The following is an 18,888-nucleotide window of genomic DNA, read 5'->3' on the forward strand; positions in this document are numbered from 1 at the left end:
CTATTGTTGAAGATACCATTTACTTATTACATCAAACATGAAGGTCAGCTGGTGTACAAGTAGATGCTTCACCCATACTTAGTAGCATTCTTACTTCTGGAAGGTACTCTGTGTGGTACTGAAGGAGGAAATTAATCATTATTATTACCTAGCTACAAAACTTCAACCTATGACAGAGATCTGCCTGCAAGAAATGCATCCTGGTGCAGTTAGGAGCACAAATGTTTTGGGAATAATCAACCACTTTTTTATTGCACTAAGGTCTACTCCATGAGGTGGAACCCATACGTGGCTCTGCAAAACTGGCCCAAACCCCAGTACTAGATAGGTCATAGGACATTGTATAAAACCCACTACTGTTATTCTGAAGGAACATAGCAATAAAATGACTCCTGAAGACATACTGCTATAACCTATTGCCCCACTCAACCCTCAAACAGAGACATTTCTTGCAGTAAATGATAATAAAACATAGACCCACAACTGGACAATATTCAGAGTGATAATCTTTAGAAAATCCAGCCCTAAGTAGGATATCCTTTTCTAACTCCTCTCCTCAGTGCTGATGGATCTCTGTGGAAGAGGAGGTAAAAAAATCGCAGGGTGACTCTAAGACAACAGAATCTTCCTGACAAAACAAGACTGATAAACATATGACATAAACACTGTGGCAGCACCAATAAGACATGCACAAATTCAAAGCACACAAAATCACAGCAGGGAAAAGGGATTGCTGACACAAATTCCGACTCCTAATCAAGAAGATATTTGCAATTGGTCCCTGCTGGGAAGCAGGAAATAAGTTTCTCCAGTGGAGTGTTACTGGGTTTATCTACCACATCCTTGGGAGTAGTTGGCCAACACAGAACATTCTTCATGTTTTGCTTTTATGCTGTTTGGTTTGTTCTGGCATTTTTGTTTTAGTGTGTATGTGTGTGCACTTCACTTTTTTTTAATGTGTCTGTTTTTACCATTATGTTTCACAAATATTTTTTGAGGGAGAGAGAGAGAGAGATAAGAAGAGAGAGAGAGAGAGAGAGGTGATCTTCATGGAGTTGTGGGAGGTTGAAGAATATCATCAAAATATATTTTCTTTATATAATAATTAAACAAAATCTTTACAAGTTACAGGTACATCATCTTTATCTTACAAACATAGATTTTTAATCTCATATCTTTATCCAAGAAATAAATATGGGACTATGCCAAGTACTTTTGCATTTATATATTTGAACCATTTCTGGGACAGATTTTTGCCTATTTTCCAATTTTTAAACCTTGACATAAAATGCTTTCTAGTTTTTAATATGGATACACAATTGTTAATTTTTTTTTGTATGTTTCTAGGAACTTAGTATCTGAAAATCCACACTTTACAATCTGAAATTAGTGTTCATGACTGGAGTCTGCTTTATATCAAACATTAAGCTTTAAGTCATTGGGTAATAAATGAGATCTGTGGGATATAAGGAATGTTCTGATAACCAGAAAAGCATTATATTTGGATGTATCTGTATGTATAGAAGTTACCAAAATTTTAGTATGAGTTCAATCAAATAAGTTTGAATAAATATCCAACAGGATGATAGATTGTAAAAAAGAAAATATGAAAGAACAGTAATTTTCCCTATATTCTGTAGCTGTGATATCAAATGCTCTTTTTCTTAGGCATTTTGTTCTTGACACTTGGGACTTCCAGAGTCAGATTTGTAGATATCCTTGATTCTCTTGACTTTGAAGTTAGAATGGACTGCATCATTGGTCATTTTGATAATCTGGTTAATAGAAAACCAGGAACTAGGCTGGTTAAGCTTTCAGGCTTTTGAGAAGCAGCTCAGCTGAGATCCATTTGGATAAGGACACAGAGGCTTCCAGTGTGAGGAAACAGGATCAGCTGAGGAACTGACGAGGTGAGGAAGCTGTGGCTTGTTCTGCTTCTCTGATCTTCCAGCATTGACCCCAGTACCTGGCTCCCAGGTTTGTTTTTATTAATAAGACTCTTTAAGATTCATGCTACAGAGAAATTGTATGAATGAGGGTGGGGGTGGAGGGGTCAAAATCATGATGAGGAAACCCAGAGACAGAGCTGAGCTAGTGGGAGCTCAAGGAGTCTGGACTGAAGGCTGGGAAACCTGCACAGGTCTGAACTAGGTCCTCTGAATATGGAAGACAGTTGTGTGGCTTGTGTAGTTTGTGGGGCCCCTGGCAGTGTGACCAGGATTTATCCCTGGTGCATGAACTGATCTTTTGGAGCCCATTACCTATGGTGGGACACCTTGCTCAGACTTGATACAGGGGTATGGGTCTATGCCTGCCTCAACTTAATGTGCCAGACTTTGCTGACTCAACATGGGAGGCCTTATCCTCTCTGAGGAGTGGATGTGGATGGGGTCTGAGGGAGGTGGGGGGAAGAGTAGGAGGACGAGAGGGAGAGGGACTATGTTTGGCATGTAAAATGAAAAAATAAAAAAGCGTTATCTTCCTATCTGCATTTGTCTCTGGCCAGCCTTTTTCACATTACACACAAGATGAAAACATGAGGCACCCTGCTACGTTGCCTGTGTTTTAGCCTCTTAGTCCTCACGGTGTATTCATTACTGTGATAACATGTCTGTTGTTTTTATTGCATCTTTAGGATTAGAGGACATCATTTGGTATATTAAAACTTCTGCTAAATGCATTCAAAATCCTTTAAATGGCAGCTTGCAGAGTCACAAATTACTCTTCTTAATGTTTAAATCATGAGATAAAAAAACAATTATTCAAAATATATGGCTTTAAGACATCATTACAATTGATCATGGGTGCTAATGCTATCACAAGGTTAGACAATTTACTTATAGTTCTCATAATTTTGCTAGTGTTTGATCTGATTCAAATGATCTTCAAAATCAGACATAGCCTATGTCAGGCACAATAACTCTTTTGACAAATAGCTTTGAAATTAGATCTCTGAATTTTCTTGGTAGAAATGTGTTATGTCTATTACAAGCTTAGTCACAATCCCAATTTGTCTTAAGGGTTATGTATGTAAGAATTTTCTTACTCCTGCTCCTAGGAGAAGAAGTAACATCCTGAACTGTTCTAAAGATCGTAAATATGGCTATCTAAAGCTGTCTTCAGAAGCTCCAAACATTATAACATTACTCATTAGCAAAAGGTTTTACATACCATTTAATATGCTGTAAGAGTCAATTAAAAGGAGATTGCACTAGTATAGGATGTCGCTCCGACATTAGAAATAGTGTGAAATCTAGCTAAGGCAATGGTTTTCAACCTGTGGGTTGCAACTACAAAAGACCATTTGAAAACACACATAAATACATTACTGTTCATAGGAGTAGCAAAATTACAGTTATAAAGTAGCAACAAAAATGAATTTTTGGCTGGAGGTCACTACAGCATGAAGAAATGTATAAAAGGGTTGCAGTGTTAGGAACGTTGAGAATCACTGATATAAGGTGTAGGTTGTTGTAATGGTTCCTTTTTCATTGTCAAGACTCGTCCCTGGAGATGCCCCAATTTGCTTCACCAAAACAGATATAGATAGATAGATGCTAGATAGATAGATAGATAGATAGACAGATAGATGATAGATAGACAGATAGATAGATAGATAGATAGATAGATAGATAGATAGATAGATGAAAATCTATTTTCTATACTTGTAGCACGAATCTAAAAGTTCTTATTAATAAAAACAAACCCAGGGCTAGGTATTTGGGTGAACGCTGAACGTCAGAGAGACAGAACAGGCCACAGCCACCTCACCTCACCAGTTCCTCAGCTGATCCTGTTTCCTCACACTGGAAGCCTCTGAGTCCTCATCCAAATGGATCTCAGCTGAACTGTGCTGCTCAAAAGCCTAAAAGCTTAACCAGGTTCTAGTTCCTGGTCCTCACCCCTTAAATACCTTTCTGCTTCCTGCCCTCACTTCCTGGGATTAAAGGCTCTTGTTACCACATCTGGCTGTTTCCAGTGTGGCTTTGAACTCACAGAGATCCAGATGGATCTCTGCCTCCAGAATGCTAGGATTAAAGGCATGTGTGAGTGCCACCATTTTCTGGCCTCTGTATCTAGTGGCTGTTCTGTTCTCTGTCCCCAGATAAGTATATTAGGGTGCACAATATTTTGGGGAACACAATACCACCACATATACTCTTTCGAACCATCACCCATCATCTTTCTGCGTGAGTAGAGTGTTAATAAAACATTTTGTTAAAATACAACTTTCTACCTCTTCTTATAAAAGTTAGTGTTTGGGTCTGGCTTCAGTCAAATTCTATTTCTAACAATGATTTCTTGGAATAAAATTAAAAGGAATTGTTTCCTCTTTAGAGTTAGAACACAGTGAATTAGTAGATGCTTTGAAGATATGTGGGTTTTGTCTTTCTTTTTTTGTGCTAAATGCTCATTTGTGATGATGCTATTTGTTTCAGAAATCCTTCCTTCTTGCAGCTGAGGAAAAGAATGTGCAGCTGCTTGCTAACCTTCTAATGAAGGAAAAGAGTGCACTCCAAGTCAGAAAGTCAGAATCATTTTCATATTCAGAAGGTAATGAGAGGGAAAACATTTTCTAAGGACATACCAAAAATAAATTCCATTGTATGATCACATACACTTACACATACACACACACACACACACACACACACACACACACACACATCTAATAGCATTTAGATTTAGACTTTGCTAATTTGAAGTTTAGCCGTGGATTTGTAAGTCTAAGATGTGGAGTCCTTTAAAAAAGATTTATTTATTTTTATTTTGTATGTGAATATTTTGCCTGCATGTGTGAATATGCACCATGTGCATGCATGCATGGTGCCCAGGCAGCTCAGAGGGGTGTTTTGAATTTTAGATAGTTGAGCGCTCTCAGGAGGGTACAGGGAATTGAACTTCGGTCCTTTGTAAGAATAAATGTTATTAATTTCTGAGTCATCTCGGTAGACCTGGAAGACAGATTATTTATGTTCACATGGGCCATGTTTATATGAAGTAAAAGAATCACCTTTGATATAATATCGTATCAATAGAAAGCAGAATACTAAGTTTTAATTAAAGGCCAGCATGCTTGTGCTGCAGAACATGGTTATTTTGAAACAGTGTCCAGAATTCATTGTTTATATTAGTTTTGGTATAAAAATTGGTTCTGGATCTTTAAAAAGAAGAAACTTCAAAAGTTAACATGTATAAACCTACTGCTGTACTTCAGACACTGAGAAATACTGGTCAATGACAAAGCACAGCATTTGGGGAAGGAAACCTCCTACGTTACAGTTAGTCTAATCTTTGAAAAAAAAAATCCCTAGAATACATGGTGATACAGAGTTTCATAAGAACATGGTGTTTGGAAACCTTGGTGTCTATGTACAAAATAATGAAATTACTATTTTATCTCCAACTATAAATAAAAAGTAAAGCCAATTGGGATAAAGACAAGACTCGAGACCATGCAAATAGAAGACAGCAAAAGGAATAATCTACATCATTATAGGCCACAATTCCAACCTGGTAAATATTTAGTTTTGATTCAGACCTCAAAACCCAGGTAACCTAAGTTAGTTCAATTCCATTAAAATAAAACACATTAGCACATGAAAGGACTTTTTAGCAGAGAGGAGATGGCATGAGGACTGGAAGAAAATATTTGCTAGATCTGAAGAGGTAAAGGATTAATATATATCATATCAAAAGAACTCAATCAACTGTAGAGGAAGAAAATCAGAAGTACTACGCAGCAGGCAGCTCAACGCTGAAGAGTGTCCTTTCCTAGTGACTGAGGCAGCCTCTTCCAGGCTGCTCAGCTGCTTTCCGCATTTCCCAGGCAGGTGGGCTGGTCTGAGAGTCCTCTTGGCAGCTTGTCTTGTCTGAGATTCTCAGCTTTTATTGCTTACTCTGGCCGGGGGAGGGGGGGAGGGAGGGGGGCAGCTAGTGAATCTGGTCAGTTTTAGGGACTTCTTGAAGCTGTTTTGAGTCATTTACTTTTCTTCTTAGGGAGCTAACTTGCAGGATGGAATATATTAATCTCCTGGAAACATCACATAACTGTGGGTTTCACTGGTGCCCTTTTGGCCATAAATTCTGTGATATAATCCTTCCTGATACTAGAAGCTTCACTTGGTGATGAGATGTGTCCAGTTGGGGCTCAACTCTCCTATTATTTGGTGATTTCATTTATATCTCCTCCATATATATATTTAAGTTAGGAAATTAGGTTTTAACAAAACCCCTCAAATGGCCTTATTTTTAACTGTCCCTGCTAGTATTTTCTCTCATCCTGCTTTTCCTCACTCTCATTGTTTGATTATCTTTAATAATATCTGCATTGATTACCTTTAATATACCAGGATTTTATTTGTATTTAGTATTTTTTTAATTTAAATTTTATACTGCCCTAACATTACTGCATTTGAAGATTAAACGTTGTCAGTCTAATTTATGAAATCATAGCCTTAGCATGGACAGGAGTTTGCATAGAAAGATGAAGATTTACTTTACATTTTTGTCAGTATGTGTGATCATCAGAAAATGAATTTTTAAGCATCAAAGTCACTGCATTAAAGTAAGCAGAGAGGAACTGGGAAAGAAATGATAGACCATGCTTTAAATGCAAAGCAGAGTGGCAGAGACAAAATTGGTAGTGTTAAACACATTGAACTGGAGAAATAAAATGAAATAGATAGGCCATTTCGTAGGAATAATCCCCTCCTTAGGGAAAAAAAAAGCATTTCTTTTTCAGCAGAAATCAAAGGCAGGAAAATTGGAAAAAAAAAACTGGAAAAGTTTAATATCCCAATTAGGAAATGTTAGCCTCAAGTTTTCCAAACCGGGCTGCTTAGAGAAACTAGACAACTACAACAGACCAAATGTGGCTTGTCTTCAAATTAATGACTGAAATAAATATAAATCTGTTCAACATTGATTTAATAAGAAAATAGAGAAACTGATTAAGAAACAGTCAAGTTCTATTGCTATCTGGACATGGAGCTGGACCTCTATGAGCCAAATCTATATTGGCCTCTGCATGGTTTCCCAGATATAACTGACGGAAAATAATAGAACAAAGCAATACGTTCTTAGTCAAATTTTTTTTTTTTAATCAGAAAACCCATTTTTGGTACAGACTCAAATCTTTCAAATGAATGTGTCTTCTCACAAGTCGGAGAATTTAATGGTGATTTTGTTTGTTTGTTTTTTCTCTATGACAATTTTTCTGTTTTTCCAGCACAGATCGCTGCTTTCTTTCTTAATAGAGCTAATCTCTGGAACAAATACATCTGCTTTCTCACCTACATTTTCCCTGTCTTTAAACTCACTACTTTCATTGTCAGAGTCATCACCTTTCCTATATTTTATCACTTGTTTCTCTTTTATTGTTTACCTGCAGTGGGCAGTACACATAACAGTATCAATGCTCTTCTGTATCATGATTTTTCTCTGACTAACAAATTGTCCATTACTCTTTTTATTCAGACTCACTGAGATCATTAGAACAGGGGCACATTAAAGCCAGATTCTGTGGAAGAATGTAACATGGCCAACTTCTTGCTTAATTCTTTCTGTAATTGGGTTTGAAAATTCCCCTAAGCAAGGCTGACTGTGTTCATATTCTCTCCAGAACAATTTTATAGATTAAAAATCTTCCACATTTTCCAACAAAATTACATGTAAGAGTCTATGAAACACATGACCATTTTATCACAACAATGATCACAGTTCTTGGTACCAAAATTTTAAATTAGCGATCCTTCTCATTTGAGTGAATGATTACCCAATAAGCAGCAATTTAAGGGTGACAGTTTCTTGTCATTGTGGTTTTGCTTTTCCTTAAGTTTCAGGAGGGAAATGATGCAGAATAAAATGGAAACCATGATAGAAGGATCACAAGATGGCTGTTAACATTACTCCCACAATCAGTTCCAGTACTCTTGGCCATCGCTACATTTTCAGGTATACTATTATACCAATGGTACATGTTACTTGTCTCTTGGGCCAGGTCCCCATTCCATGCTAGGTTTTCCATGACATACCCTCTATGTTTCTAAATTATTGATTGTAACTTATTCTTATTGTTCACAGTTTAATGAAGAGATTTTGGGGGGGCCTCCTTGGAGTGGGAAGAATATGGTATAAGATGATAAAAGTACAAGACTCATTTCAGTAACCCATTTCCTTCAGCAAGTCATCATCTCCAACTGGGAACAAAGTGTTAAAACACACAAGCATACTGGAGGCATTTCACATTCAGATCACACCAATAATCAAGTTATAACTGATGAACATTGTAAGGATTGAACTTGGAAAGCTAGATCTGCCTAGCAATTAACCCATAACACAGAAAAAAGATACCTCAGTAAGGAAAGACATATCAGGAGATCTGTGTTAGGTATTAGTGATGAAATAGAATTTAGAAGGCAATTAAAAACATAATTTTAAAATGAAATAATTTTTAATAAATAATTAATATGGGACAAAAATTTATTCATTTCCATAATTCAATGTTTTGTTTTGTTTTTTAATCCAGTATATGTGAAGATTTTGTGAATCCATCACTGCTTTCAATTTTAGAATAATCTTTTAATTGTTTCATCTATATAGATATATGACCCATCTGGGTAGAGGGGAGCCCAATTAGAAACTTGTTTGTATGAGATTAGTCTCATGACATGTCTGTGGGCATTGTCTTGAGTGGTAGTTGATGTAACATGACCCAACTTTTTTTGGTGGTGCCATCCAGGGCAGGTGGTTTTAGCCCTTATGTGCACAATCTAATAAGAAGTGCTCATCAATTGTTTCTGCCTAAGTCAGTTTTTGCCTCCAGGTTACCACCTGCTGTCCTTTCTGATTGGCCTCAGAGATTAACTGTAATCTGTAAACTGTCATCATAGAGCTTTTCTCCAGTAACTGATGGAAGCAATGCAGAGATCCAAAGCCAAACACCAGGCTGAGCTCTAGGAATCCAGTCGAAGACAGAGAGCGATTCTATGAGCAAGGGACATCAAGATCATGATGGGGAAACCTACAAAGACAATCAAACCAAACTCTTGGGCACTCATGAAATTTAGACCAACACCTGTGGAGCCTGCATGAGACTGGACTAGGCCCTCTGCATAGGCGAGACAGTTGTGTAGCTTGATCTGCTTAAGGGGCCCCTTTGCAGTTGGATCAGAATCCATCCCTGGTGCATGAGCAGGATTTTGAAGCCTACTACCAATGATGGGACACCTGGCCCAGCCTTGAGGTGGGGGAAGGATTTGGACCTGCCTCTACTAAATGTACCTCCCCATGGGAGGCCTTGCCTTCTTGTAGGAGGGAATGAGAGGGGTAGGTTGGAACAGGGAGGCTGGAGGGGTATCTTTGACTGGTATGTAAAATAAGTTAAAAAATTCCATAATAAAAAAAAGAAAAAATATTGATGGCCAATTTAAAAAATAAAAATTCCCTGCTCTTCACCCCAGCAAATTGTTTATGGTATGTAGATTATCACATTGAAACAGAAACAAACTAAAACAATTAAGATAAAGAAACATGGAAACATGGTAAAATCAGCTTTTCCTGGGATTATTCACAGCCTAGACTTACCTGCCTCTTAGTTTCTGTTTTTCTAAAATGAATAAATAAATAAATGCTTTGTGTATTTTATTGTATATTGCTATATTCATTAATCTACAAAATAATTATGATTTAATGAAAAAAAGCCAAACATATATATATATATACGTATATATATTTATATACGTATATATATATATATATATTTCAGACATGAGAAGAAATATTATCCCTGTATTATTTTACTTTGGAAGATTTAATTGTACTATGTACTCAAATATGAATAATAATTATTAAATCATAATCACTTGAGAATGAAGTACATATTTATGAAAGCTAGTTTTCACTTTCATTCCAAATGTAAGAGTTACACATGAAATGATTGTACTTTTATTTAATAAACTAGGATTTACTTTTATTTAAATTCTGGTATTTATTATATATTTTTAATAAAATAGAATTTATCTTATTTAATGAAATAGATGTTTGAAAATAAATTATACATAGTTAATTTTGAGCATATATTTTCTTTTTAGCCTGGAAATCTTCTGTGAAGGCAAAATGATATGATGCAGGATAGAGGTACAATCTCAAGCAAACAGAATGTGAAAATATATATACATTTGACCAAAGCAATATTTGACATACATTTAAATCACCATTGCAAAGTTACCTTCTTTTTTTAATTTAATTTAATTTTATTTTACAATACAATTCAGTTCTACATATCAGCCACGGATTCCTTTGTTCTCCCCCCTCCCGCCCCCCTCTCCTTCCCCCCAGCTTACCTCCTATTCCCACCTCATCCAGGGTAAAGTTACCTTCTTAATGACAAAAACACTAGTGTTGTTCCTGTAGAAGTTTAGTATAGAATTTGTATTTTAACGTTCTCAAATTCTAGAAAATAATAATTTGAGGGGAAGACAAATTATGAATAAGTTAGAACATTTCCAAATGGAGTAGTAATGTATTTTATATTCGTGTTTTTGAAAAATTTGTGTGTACTATCCTGAATGTAATAATACAAATATAAGTACCTGCTCATTATCTTTCGAACAAAAATTCTTTTCAAGTATATTCTTTTCAGATAGAGCTATAACTAGCTCAATTCAATTTATTTTTATATTGATGGTTTACAAAAAGTATCATAAAATATGTTTTAGAGAGAATAAAGCCACAAGAAATATCTTATTATACTGCATGCAATGTCTGGTGTATACTAAGTGAAGAAAAAAACTTTCAGACAAATTGTGAGATAGAAAGAGCATATTGAAACTTAAGATAGTTTCTTATTAGCAAAAACTTTCATTTGATTTAAAAAATGATGGAAATTTAAATGAACATATTTTCATTAAAAAAGAGCAAAAATAAGTAAGAGGCTACATTATAACAAAGTAGCTCAATGTCAAAGAATAGGATATTCAGAAACATGAGCATATTTCTTTCAGTTCAGCTATAGTATTTTTATTAGTTATTCACTCATTTAAATAAATATATTAATATATTTACATAACTTAGTTATAACTGCAATAATTACAGAAGTAATACAGTGCTCCAAAGGAACAAATAACTCTTTTAACTCACCATTATTCCCAAATCTCAGTTGAACTGTTCTAGATCCTCACAGTTCTGACTGTTTACAAAAACAATATGAACTGAAATAAGCTATAGTACATTATGTCTGACATCTTTCTTCCCTATCATGGCTTTGATGGTTGTGCATATTTCAGTCCTCCCTTTCCATGTGTTGCTTAATTATTTTCATATGATTTTTTTCCCTGTATAAACATGACTTGAAAATTCAAGAATAAGTGTTTCATTGATGAATTCATACTCTGAGTTTAAATATTGGAGTGGAAAGGCTGAGCTACATCATATATGTATGAAATAAGTAAATGAACCATTTCTTTTCCATACTTATAACACATTTTGTTGTTGTTGTTTTCTCACCAGAGGTTATACTGGAAACCACTCATAGGAAAAAAAATCTTCAGGCAATATACAATGGCAAAGAAAGGGCAATTCAGTCCTTCTTTGGGAAGAACCCCTCAACCGGATATCCAATACCAAAAGGTTAGCCCTGAAATCATATGCATAAGCAATATTAAATGGATTCAGGAGGTTGATATTTATATATTTATGTACATATATATATATATATGAAATATTATATATAACAATAAAAATCAAAGAAAAGGGACAATCAATTTGAGGAGGAGTTGAGCCACAGGAGGGATTAGAATGAACTGGTTCTTTTTTTTTTTTTTTGTTTTTCGAGACAGGGTTTCTCTGTGTAGCTTTGCGCCTTTCCTGGAACTCACTTGGTAGTCCAGGCTGGCCTCGAACTCACAGAGATCCGCCTGGCTCTGCCTCCCGAGTGCTGGGATTAAAGGCGTGTGCCACCACCGCCCGGCCGTGCGCCACCACCGCCCGGCAATGAACTGATTCTTAATGTGTGGGTTGCAACCTTTATGGAGGTCATATATAGATATCCTGTATATCTGATATTTATACTGCGCTTTATAACAGTAGCAAAATTATGGTTATGTTGTAGCAACAAACTAATTTTATGGTTGGATCACCACAAGAGGAGGCACTATATAAAAAGGTCACAGCATTAGGAAGGTTGAGAGCCATTGAAGTAGAGGAAAGACAGTGAATAAAGGTAAAAATGTAATTATCTTTTAATTAAAATTAAATCACATAGACAAACATACACAAAGGGTTTAAATACTTAGTTGTTTAAGTAAGAAGACCTGTAAAAAGAAAACATCTTAAAATTAATGAATTAAATAAATCTGAAGTAAAAAAAAATCCACATAGAACCATTGGCGTTGTACAAAATTAACAATAGTTTACAAAATGTAGAAGAGATATTAGTGGATGTGGAAACTGAAAGCAGAAAATAAATTACATTAATTGAGCAAGAGCTCAATTAATGATACTTGTCATATTTATTCTTAGGTTCATATATCAAAGTGCTTGAACAAAATACTTTGTTTTACAATACAGTGAAGAGGTTTAAATAAGATGTTACCATGATGATGTATTACAACATCTACATTTACTAGGAGTGGAATATTGCACTGGACTGTGCCATGTGTTGCTTTGTATTACTGAGGGAAAAATAAGCAATCTTATTTAAGAGATAGATATTATTATACTCAATCGTAATCAGATATTCATTCCACTAAGCATTATTACCTGTGTTCACAAGATGACTCTTACAGTCTCCCTCTGGAGTGCACACACTGGGACAAAGCTGGAGCATTTTCAGTAAATAAACATTATGGACATCTTAAGGCTATGATTTCCAAAGTTAGAGAGGATTAGTTTATCAGACAGTCTGCTCTGTTTCGTGAGTTTACATTTAGTCTTGTACGAAAGATTGAATAATGAATACAATTATAGCAGTAGGGAGCCTGACAAGACAACCAGAAACAAGCTCATAATTAGGATATTAGATGATCAGAGTGACAGTGATTTTCCTAACATGAAGAACAGAGACAAATGTGTAAAACTGAGATTTATGCTTGAGGAAAACCTAAATAAATTATTTATCACAATTTTCACTGCATTGAAAGTAAATTAATTCTGCCCAAAACACTGAAGACTTAAAACTTGTGTGAAAGAAATTTCTTGTTTACTAGAAAAATCAAAGAGTTTTGAATATTATTCTGTCTAACTATGCCATATCACTTCATTTTGAGAGATAACACAGATACAGTTAAAATAGAGTGTGTACATACAGACAAAACTAAGTGGACGCAATAGGCTTGTTTTGTTTTGTTTTGTGTGTAAAGTGATAATAACTGAGGAAGAGGATATAAATTTGAGAGAGTGGGAAAATCAGGGGGTGACTTTGAAGAAGAGGGGAGAAATAATGTAAATATACCAGTCATTTGTGAAATTATAAAAAACATAAAACATTTTCAAAGATCAGTATTGCTCAATAATAACTGCAATTAAAATTCTGCCCATTTTACACAAGTCAGTCTATGCTGAAGTTCATTTTCACTATTTTGCTTCCCCAAATCCATCAGGAGAGAAGAGGATGCTGGCAAAGTCACACTAACATCATTGAAAGTCCTTTAAAGCCACTTCATAATAGTGTAGACAGAGTACAGTTCAATGTATTTAAGAGTGTGGACTTAGAAGCTAGGTTCTCTAGGTCAAAACTCTCATCTTGTTAAGTACTATTTGAATAATAGCAGGCAGACTGCTTAAGGTCCATTCGACCATGATTGTCTCTCTGCAAAATATGACTACATGATTTATTCAATGATTAAATGAGTAGAGAGTTACAAAGTTGCTAGGCAATTTGTAGCATGATATTGAAATAATAATTGTTTCATTCTGTTTTTCTAATACAAAATGTTCCCTGCAGGTTCATGTTTCAACCCATAGTCCCCAGGTAGTGGTACTGTTTGTAAAGGCAATGGGACTTTCATGTGAAGCCTGGCTGGAAGAAGTATATTACTTGACATGGGTCTTAAGGTTTTATAACATGATCCACTTCTTGTCCTGTGTTTTCTGAATTCAGATGAAATATAATCAGCCAGGTACCAGTCCCACTGCCATGCCATCTCTGCCTAGTGATGTGTCTTCTTTGCGATGATGTACTCCACAGCTTCTAAAATAAATTTAGAAAAAAAAAAACATACATATTATCAAATAACCCTACCATGAATCATTCTGTGGGGTGAAAGGAGAAAAGAAGATGGAGAGACACTCAGTATACTTTGGGAGGAAATGCATACAATGTCAGCAAATACATGAATATGGAAAATGAGTTTTCCAAAAGGTATTCTAGCAGACTTTATGTCTGCTAACAGCTAAATTGTACATATTTTAAAAAATTCAGAGAAACATTTACTGTTCCCCAACTGATTTTGCTTGCATGTTTAACAAAGTCCTGGGCAATGGAATCATTTGTAAAGGCATAAACAAGAAGCTTCTTCAGTTAAAATGCAAAACCATCCAAAAACTACACATGTTGGTTAAATTTGATGTTAAGAAATATCTCACATCCTTCTCCAGAGTCTATCTAGGCATTCTATCTGCCACCACTCACAGGTACCTTTTGCTCTGCAACCAACTTCTTCGTCCAACAGATCTAACATACACTTCTCCAGGGTCTAGCCTGGAGAGTCTCTCTGACCCTCTCCATTAACACACACTTACCAACTCCCCAGATTTAGCCAAGATCCAACATTCTATTCCAGCTTCCCCTACCAGTGCCACATCAAATCTCTAAAAATTAGCCATGGCCCTCTCTAACTACCATTCAACCCACAGGCCACTTCCATGACGTGTATTCCATTTCTATTCAGCCATAACTTCTCCCACACTAGTCTTGGGCAAGGAGACACATTCTATACACTATTCAGGTACTATCTATTCACCTTACTTCATTTCATCTGAGCCATTTAGTATCTTTAGGCCCAACCTACCTGCACCTGGTCTCTTCTTTCCCAATCTGCAGACTTAGAATTAGTAAAAAAGTCCCCATGTTCAGATCTCATTATGAAAATACCAGCAATTTGTAATATGACCCCAGTAACTTCTATCCAAAATCTAATGTCTTATCAAAATATTTGCCAATAATAATTATCTAGATGAACACCAGGGAACAGATTTTAAAATAACAATCAGAACCTGTAGTCAGATTTTTCTGTCCCATCAGCCAGCTCCCAAATAACCACACAGAGATTTCTTATTAATTATGAAAGCTTGGCTTATAGCTTAGGCTTGTTTTCAGCTAGCTCTTATAACTTAAATTGACCCATTTATGTTAATCTATGTGCTACCTCCGAGGCTCATTTAACTCATCTACAAAGTGCCCATTCTGCTCTCTCAGCATCTCATGGCATCTCCTGGCAACTCTACCCTTCTTCTCCCATCATCTTCTGCCTAGCTGTTGGCCATTCAGCTCTTTATTAAACCAGTCAGAGAGACATATCTTTACACAGTGTAATCAAATATCTTGAAACAATAAACTTCATCAAATAATTCAGGAATTTAAAGAAAATATAAGAAGGTATTCAGTGAAATAAAGGAGAATAAACCTACAGATAATAAACAAAAAAGCAATGACAAAAACAAGACAAACAAATTAAAAAATAAATAAAAAAATACAAGGCAGCTAGAAAGGCAAAAGACCCTCCAGGGCTTGAAAATAAAATTTAAAGGTGATAGAAACACTGCAGAGAATTATGATCAATCTAACTGAAATATGTAAATATTAATTAATTTAGATATGCTTGTTCCATTTGTTAACCACTCCATTAGGCCAACCTATCTTCACAGTTACTTAATTTTAGATACAGTAACATATATCATATGTAAATGTTATGTTGGGTATATAAGACATGAAAAGAAATATTTAGATAAAGATCATGATGAGTAATAGTTTTGATATTATCAAGGAGTTTTTTTTTCTTAGTTGCCTTTGCCAGCTGTTCCTCTATATTTAAGCCTAAGGTCATATCTACTACTTGGCTTCATTGACACTAGATTCCAGGAATGATAGTTTATGCTATGAGGGACTTTACTGTATTTAATGAATAATATTTTGACCCCCACATGCACAAAATGGGATGCTTAGTAGGAGTGGGGTGGGGTCTGAGAACAATAGCTCCCAAAAAGAAGTCCTACCTCCAAAGACTGATTGATTGGAATGCATTGTTCCAAGAATGTTCTGGCTGGGGTCAACAAGGTGGGAGGTGAGCTTCGGTTTCTCAGGTTTCCCTTGTTATCTTTTATCCCTGCCTGGAAGCTAACCCCTTGTTGTGATGTGACCTGAGAAATGACAATGGGAAGCATTGAGGATGAGCCAATTGGACTGAAAAACTTTCCAATCATTAACCTATTTTCTGCTTGACAGTAACCCATTTCCAGTAACCTGGTCCTCCTTTTTTCCTATTTAGCTTAAGCTCTCACACATAAATTTATAAGTTTCTTTCTAAAATTAGTCATCTGTTGTCTATGAATTTCAATTTTTAAATTTATGAAACAAGAGCATGAAGCTCATTGACTTAGAAAAAGAACCTGGTTGACCATGAGCATCTGGTATACTTACTTCTGACATACAGCCATCTGAGGAGAGACAGAAAGTGTCCATCAAATTTGAGGTTACTCCACTGTTCCTCTGTCAATCCTACCTAGAGAGTTTAGTATCTAGGCCAAGACGTAATTTATTCAGTTAAACAAGGAAATTACCCATCCTTTTTAAGCAATTCAGTACCATGTGGCCATAAAAGTCATGTTGCTTTGCAAGCTGATTTGCAGCAAAACCAGTTTACACTTTGCTCTTTGTCCTAAAATATAAAAATAGAAACAGAACAAACAAGATAGAAATATCAATGTTATCATGGCATTTAACATTCTAGCACTACTTTATAATCAAATTATCATAAGAATAATATGAAGGTGTACCATGTATCTTCGACAGCTCTTCACTGAAGAGATGCTTTGCTAATGACTAATGAAAAGGCAAATGGTTAATTATAGAATGACAGCCTCTGAGCAGCAAATTTAGTGCTTTCATTTCAGCAAGAGATTGTTACTGTCTCAGAATTTGCAATGGTCCTGCCTTTTCTCAACCTGAAGAGCAACGTAAAACACGTCTTTACTATTTTGATTATGAAGAAGGTTGGCTGCAAAAACACTGCATGAGTCACATTCAGTTTAATTTGTTGTAAATCAGTCTCACGAAAGAACATTTCTGCTTAAGTACTCAATCTCCTTTAATAAAATGAAAGTTCTTTTTCCAGGCTTTTCTCTAAGGACAGCACCATTCCCAATTGCACAAGGTCAGATCCCTGTTTTCTAACCATGCACATACCCCTCCCTCCCTTCCTCCCTCCCTCCCTCCCTCCCTCCCTCTCTCCCTCCCTCCCTCTTTCCCTCCCAAGTCATGTGGCAAAAACCTCATGCCCCTGCCAGATCCCATACATGCTGCTAAGTACCCAAACAGCTCCCAGAGTAGCCAGTTTATGCTGCTGCATCTCTTATTACTCCCACTGCTTACAACTAGTGCATGGGAGTATAAGAGAGAGGGGGCACAGCTTCGTGGCAGGCTGAACCCCCGCCCTGCAGCTTCATTTGCCATGTGCAGTCTTCCCCGCCACCCCCCACCGGTGCCCACCTACCCGCTTGAGTTCGGCCCAAGTCTCCATGGAGCCAGTTGTGGCGGCACTACAGTAGGATTTGCTTGGTAACTGTTTTAAACCCAAAATAGGTCAAGGTCTTCAGATCACACTTCATTACCTGTTTCGGCACTACAGGTCTGACCCCTGCTGGCCGAACCGTGATACTACACCTGAAAAACCATCAAGAGAACTGGGATACCAGCTCTCAAGAATTCCCTTTAAGGTACAATTATTCAGTAATTTTACACCTTAAACTGATTAATAAATAAACAAGTTAATAAAATTTTTCTTTACAAATTTTGAATATTTCTCAAAAAAATGGCAGAAAACATCACAGCATAGGAATTTAAAACCCCTGTTGTTTGCCTTATGAATGAAATTTTAGGGAACATATAGGACCTTCCTAGAATGTATATGATGTTCACTATAATGGCAATTAGCATAGTGGTTCACATCTTATCATTGAAATATTGGCTTAATAATAACAGCAAAAGTGAGACATTAATGGGACTGATACAGGCCTTAGTAGGTAGTAATGAAGACTTAAATAAAGGATTCTTTCTTTGGAATCTGGTAACTTACTACAAGAACTTCAGTCCATTAATAATAACTGGACAACCAGATTTAGTTGTATGGATAATAAGTATGAATACTTAGTGGTTAAAACAATAACTCTTCAGAGCAATCTTAATGTGATTCAGATACTTTATAAGGAGGAAATATCATCACTAATTAATAAAATAAAGTCTGTGGAATCAAATGTTTCAGAAGAACATAAAAAATTGTATGAATCCATGAAATCTCTGGAATCCTTTACAACAGAGGAGGTTCCAGTGCTGTGAAAGGCAGTAGCCAATCGATTTCAAGCTCTGGAAGTATCTCTCAGTAAAGATAACAAAGAAAGTAATAAGCAAAGGGACAGGACATACAAGTCGTAACATTACTGGGTGGCTCTTTTAAAATGGCTTATGCTGTCACTATCTGTGAGAAGTCAGCAGGTAATAAACATTTGAGCCATATGTAGAATAGACCTTGCACCCTATTCATATGAGAGATTTAAAAATAATTAAGGAAGTCCCTTCTGAGAAGATACAAAGAGGAAATTATATTAATTACTTTGGATATAAGGTAGATCTCCAAAAAATTAAACCTCAAAAGGTATCACTCAGCACAGATT

The 18,888-nt window shown here is 36.0% G+C and overlaps 1 long non-coding RNA gene across 3 annotated transcripts; it reads right to left on the minus strand.

Annotated features, from left to right (window-relative positions):
* Positions 1-12,218: 12,218 nt before the first annotated feature.
* Positions 12,219-17,832, minus strand: LOC128112194 (uncharacterized). Of its 3 annotated transcripts, XR_008218907.1 has the most exons (5): positions 17,712-17,795; positions 16,996-17,041; positions 16,640-16,877; positions 16,216-16,359; positions 12,219-14,191 (listed from the first exon to the last, which is right to left on the minus strand). It is a non-coding gene; the product is annotated as an uncharacterized LOC128112194 (long non-coding RNA). The 3 variants fall into 3 exon arrangements; XR_008218906.1 differs by lacking the exon at positions 16,996-17,041 and having other exon boundaries at positions 17,712-17,832; XR_008218905.1 differs by lacking the exon at positions 17,712-17,795 and having other exon boundaries at positions 16,640-17,387.
* Between the last annotated feature and the right edge of the window lie 1,056 nt (positions 17,833-18,888).

Source organism: Peromyscus californicus, unplaced genomic scaffold, assembly GCF_007827085.1.
Source record: "Peromyscus californicus insignis strain IS unplaced genomic scaffold, ASM782708v3 Scaffold_16__1_contigs__length_79575227, whole genome shotgun sequence".
Classification (NCBI taxonomy): Eukaryota; Metazoa; Chordata; class Mammalia; order Rodentia; family Cricetidae; genus Peromyscus; species Peromyscus californicus.